Source organism: Syngnathus leptorhynchus, unplaced genomic scaffold, assembly GCF_054491065.1.
Source record: "Syngnathus leptorhynchus isolate UIUO unplaced genomic scaffold, UIUO_Slep HiC_scaffold_68, whole genome shotgun sequence".
In the NCBI taxonomy this organism is placed as follows: Eukaryota; Metazoa; Chordata; class Actinopteri; order Syngnathiformes; family Syngnathidae; genus Syngnathus; species Syngnathus leptorhynchus.
Genome location: NW_028232035.1, coordinates 9,114 through 15,000, shown reverse-complemented (window position 1 = coordinate 15,000; position 5,887 = coordinate 9,114).

The window sequence follows — 5,887 nt, the reverse complement described above, 5'->3', positions numbered from 1 at the left end:
ACAACCGGTCACCGAGGCACCCGCCGAAGGCGGGTGCCGAGTTCACTGGCCCCAAGCGACAACCGGTCACCGAGGCACCCGCCGAAGGCGGGTGCCGAGTTCACTGGCCCCAAGCGACGGCGGTCACCGAGGCACCCGCCGGAGGCGGGTGCCGAGTTCACCGGCCCCGAGCACCAGCGGTCAGCCACGGAGGGTGCTGGATCATCCATACTTCCATAGCTCCAGAGCTCCATAGCCCCGGAGCTCCATAGCTCCATAGCCCCGGAGCTCCATAGCTCCATAGCCCCGGAGCTCCATAGCCCCGGAGCTCCATAGCTCCATAGCCCCGGAGCTCCATAGCCCCGGAGCTCCATAGCTCCATAGCCCCGGAGCTCCATAGCCCCGGAGCTCCATAGCCCCGGAGCTCCATAGCTCCATAGCCCCGGAGCTCCATAGCCCCGGAGCTCCATAGCTCCATAGCCCCGGAGCTCCATAGCTCCATACTTCCATAGCCCCATACTTCCATAGCTCCATAGCTCCATACTTCCATAGCTCCAGCCGCGGAGGGTGCTGGCTGGTGGCTCCATAGCTCCATACTTCCATACTTGCAGCCACGGAGTTGGCTAAAATTGCACTAAGTGCGAAAGCCCATTCATTTACAACGGCGTGTCCGCCAGGCGGCGACATTTCCCCGTTACCGGTGGCTGCGCGGCGGGTGAGTGACAGAGCTTATCCGAGCGGCTGGAACTCTGCGCCGGCGTGGTCGAGCGTGAGGCCCCGGCCCTTTGGCTGCCTGGTACCTAAAACACTTCCATTGATCCAGCCACGGAGGGTGCTGGCTGGTGGCTCCATAGCTCCATAGCTCCATAGCACCAGAGCTCCATAGCTCCATAGCACCAGAGCTCCATAGCTCCATAGCACCAGAGCTCCATAGCTCCATAGCACCAGAGCTCCATAGCTCCATAGCACCAGAGCTCCATAGCTCCATAGCACCAGAGCTCCATAGCTCCATAGCTCCATAGCACCAGAGCTCCATAGCACCAGAGCTCCATAGCTCCATAGCACCAGAGCTCCATAGCTCCATAGCACCAGAGCTCCATAGCTCCATAGCTCCATAGCTCCATACTGCCAGAGCTCCAGAGCTCCAGCCTGGCTGGTGGCTCCATAGCTCCATACTTCCATAGCTCCAGTCAGAGAGTTGGCGAAAATTGCACTAAGTGCGAAAGCCCATTCATTTACAACGGCGTGTCCACAAGGCGGCGACATTTCCCCGTTACCGGTGGCTGCGCGGCGGGTGAGTGACAGAGCTTATCCGAGCGGCTGGAACTCTGCGCCGGCGTGGTCGAGCGTGAGGCCTCGGCCCTTTGGCTGCCTGGTACCTAAAACACTTCCATTGATCCAGCCACGGAGGGTGCTGGCTGGTGGCTCCATAGCTCCATACCTCCAGAGCTCCAGAGCTCCATAGCACCAGAGCTCCATAGCTCCATAGCACCAGAGCTCCATAGCACCAGAGCTCCATAGCTCCATAGCACCAGAGCTCCATAGCTCCATAGCACCAGAGCTCCATAGCTCCATAGCACCAGAGCTCCATAGCTCCATAGCACCAGAGCTCCATAGCTCCATAGCTCCATAGCACCAGAGCTCCATAGCTCCATAGCACCAGAGCTCCATAGCTCCATAGCACCAGAGCTCCATAGCTCCATAGCACCAGAGCTCCATAGCTCCATAGCACCAGAGCTCCATAGCTCCATAGCACCAGAGCTCCATAGCTCCATAGCACCAGAGCTCCATAGCTCCATAGCACCAGAGCTCCATAGCTCCATAGCACCAGAGCTCCATAGCTCCATAGCACCAGAGCTCCATAGCTCCATAGCACCAGAGCTCCATAGCTCCATAGCTCCAGCCTGGGTGGCTGGTGGCTCCATAGCTCCATACTTCCATAGCTCCAGTCAGAGAGTTGGCTAAAATTGCACTAAGTGCGAAAGCCCATTCATTTACAACGGCGTGTCCACAAGGCGGCGACATTTCCCCGTTACCGGTGGCTGCGCGGCGGGTGAGTGACAGAGCTTATCCGAGCGGCTGGAACTCTGCGCCGGCGTGGTCGAGCGTGAGGCCTCGGCCCTTTGGCTGCCTGGTACCTAAAACACTTCCATTGATCCAGCCACGGAGGGTGCTGGCTGGTGGCTCCATAGCTCCATACCTCCAGAGCTCCAGAGCTCCATAGCACCAGAGCTCCATAGCTCCATAGCACCAGAGCTCCATAGCACCAGAGCTCCATAGCTCCATAGCACCAGAGCTCCATAGCTCCATAGCACCAGAGCTCCATAGCTCCATAGCACCAGAGCTCCATAGCTCCATAGCACCAGAGCTCCATAGCTCCATAGCTCCATAGCACCAGAGCTCCATAGCTCCATAGCACCAGAGCTCCATAGCTCCATAGCACCAGAGCTCCATAGCTCCATAGCACCAGAGCTCCATAGCTCCATAGCACCAGAGCTCCATAGCTCCATAGCACCAGAGCTCCATAGCTCCATAGCACCAGAGCTCCATAGCTCCATAGCACCAGAGCTCCATAGCTCCATAGCTCCAGGGCTCCATAGCACCAGAGCTCCATAGCTCCATAGCACCAGAGCTCCATAGCTCCATAGCACCAGAGCTCCATAGCTCCATAGCACCAGAGCTCCATAGCTCCATAGCTCCATAGCACCAGAGCTCCATAGCTCCATAGCACCAGAGCTCCATAGCTCCATAGCACCAGAGCTCCATAGCTCCATAGCACCAGAGCTCCATAGCTCCATAGCACCAGAGCTCCATAGCTCCATAGCACCAGAGCTCCATAGCTCCATAGCACCAGAGCTCCATAGCTCCATAGCACCAGAGCTCCATAGCTCCATAGCACCAGAGCTCCATAGCTCCATAGCACCAGAGCTCCATAGCTCCATAGCACCAGAGCTCCATAGCTCCATAGCTCCAGCCTGGGTGGCTGGTGGCTCCATAGCTCCATACTTCCATAGCTCCAGTCAGAGAGTTGGCTAAAATTGCACTAAGTGCGAAAGCCCATTCATTTACAACGGCGTGTCCACAAGGCGGCGACATTTCCCCGTTACCGGTGGCTGCGCGGCGGGTGAGTGACAGAGCTTATCCGAGCGGCTGGAACTCTGCGCCGGCGTGGTCGAGCGTGAGGCCTCGGCCCTTTGGCTGCCTGGTACCTAAAACACTTCCATTGATCCAGCCACGGAGGGTGCTGGCTGGTGGCTCCATAGCTCCATACCTCCAGAGCTCCAGAGCTCCATAGCACCAGAGCTCCATAGCTCCATAGCACCAGAGCTCCATAGCACCAGAGCTCCATAGCTCCATAGCACCAGAGCTCCATAGCTCCATAGCACCAGAGCTCCATAGCTCCATAGCACCAGAGCTCCATAGCTCCATAGCACCAGAGCTCCATAGCTCCATAGCTCCATAGCACCAGAGCTCCATAGCTCCATAGCACCAGAGCTCCATAGCTCCATAGCACCAGAGCTCCATAGCTCCATAGCACCAGAGCTCCATAGCTCCATAGCACCAGAGCTCCATAGCTCCATAGCACCAGAGCTCCATAGCTCCATAGCACCAGAGCTCCATAGCTCCATAGCACCAGAGCTCCATAGCTCCATAGCTCCAGGGCTCCATAGCTCCAGGGCTCCATAGCTCCATAGCTCCAGGGCTCCATAGCTCCAGGGCTCCAGGGCTCCATAGCTCCAGGGCTCCAGGGCTCCATAGCTCCATACCTCCAGAGCTCCATAGCTCCATACTTCCAGAGCTCCATAGCTCCATAGCGCCATACTTCCATAGCTCCATAGCTCCATACTTCCATAGCACCAGAGCTCCATAGCTCCAGCCTGGGTGGCTGGTGGCTCCATAGCTCCATACTTCCATAGCTCCAGTCAGAGAGTTGGCGAAAATTGCACTAAGTGCGAAAGCCCATTCATTTACAACGGCGTGTCCACAAGGCGGCGACATTTCCCCGTTACCGGTGGCTGCGCGGCGGGTGAGTGACAGAGCTTATCCGAGCGGCTGGAACTCTGCGCCGGCGTGGTCGAGCGTGAGGCCTCGGCCCTTTGGCTGCCTGGTACCTAAAACACTTCCATTGATCCAGCCACGGAGGGTGCTGGCTGGTGGCTCCATAGCTCCATAGCTCCATAGCACCAGAGCTCCATAGCTCCATAGCACCAGAGCTCCATAGCTCCATAGCACCAGAGCTCCATAGCTCCATAGCACCAGAGCTCCATAGCTCCATAGCACCAGAGCTCCATAGCTCCATAGCACCAGAGCTCCATAGCTCCATAGCTCCATAGCACCAGAGCTCCATAGCACCAGAGCTCCATAGCTCCATAGCACCAGAGCTCCATAGCTCCATAGCACCAGAGCTCCATAGCTCCATAGCTCCATAGCTCCATACTGCCAGAGCTCCAGAGCTCCAGCCTGGCTGGTGGCTCCATAGCTCCATACTTCCATAGCTCCAGTCAGAGAGTTGGCGAAAATTGCACTAAGTGCGAAAGCCCATTCATTTACAACGGCGTGTCCACAAGGCGGCGACATTTCCCCGTTACCGGTGGCTGCGCGGCGGGTGAGTGACAGAGCTTATCCGAGCGGCTGGAACTCTGCGCCGGCGTGGTCGAGCGTGAGGCCTCGGCCCTTTGGCTGCCTGGTACCTAAAACACTTCCATTGATCCAGCCTCGGAGGGTGCTGGCTGGTGGCTCCATACCTCCATAGCTCCATACCTCCAGAGCTCCATAGCTCCATAGCACCAGAGCTCCATAGCTCCATAGCACCAGAGCTCCATAGCTCCATAGCACCAGAGCTCCAGAGCTCCATAGCACCAGAGCTCCATAGCTCCATAGCACCAGAGCTCCATAGCTCCATAGCACCAGAGCTCCATAGCTCCATAGCACCAGAGCTCCATAGCTCCATAGCACCAGAGCTCCATAGCTCCATAGCACCAGAGCTCCATAGCTCCATAGCTCCAGCCTGGGTGGCTGGTGGCTCCATAGCTCCATACTTCCATAGCTCCAGTCAGAGAGTGTGCTAAAATTGCACTAAGTGCGAAAGCCCATTCATTTACAACGGCGTGTCCACAAGGCGGCGACATTTCCCCGTTACCGGTGGCTGCGCGGCGGGTGAGTGACAGAGCTTATCCGAGCGGCTGGAACTCTGCGCCGGCGTGGTCGAGCGTGAGGCCTCGGCCCTTTGGCTGCCTGGTACCTAAAACACTTCCATTGATCCAGCCACGGAGGGTGCTGGCTGGTGGCTCCATAGCTCCATAGCTCCATACCTCCAGAGCTCCAGAGCTCCATAGCACCAGAGCTCCATAGCTCCATAGCACCAGAGCTCCATAGCACCAGAGCTCCATAGCTCCATAGCACCAGAGCTCCATAGCTCCATAGCACCAGAGCTCCATAGCTCCATAGCACCAGAGCTCCATAGCTCCATAGCTCCAGGGCTCCATAGCTCCAGGGCTCCATAGCTCCATAGCTCCAGGGCTCCATAGCTCCATACCTCCATAGCTCCATAGCTCCAGCCTGGGTGGCTGGTGGCTCCATAGCTCCATACATCCATAGCTCCAGTCAGAGAGTGTGCTAAAATTGCACTAAGTGCGAAAGCCCATTCATTTACAACGGCGTGTCCACAAGGCGGCGACATTTCCCCGTTACCGGTGGCTGCGCGGCGGGTGAGTGACAGAGCTTATCCGAGCGGCTGGAACTCTGCGCCGGCGTGGTCGAGCGTGAGGCCTCGGCCCTTTGGCTGCCTGGTACCTAAAACACTTCCATTGATCCAGCCACGGAGGGTGCTGGCTGGTGGCTCCATAGCTCCATACCTCCAGAGCTCCAGAGCTCCATAGCACCAGAGCTCCATAGCTCCATAGCACCA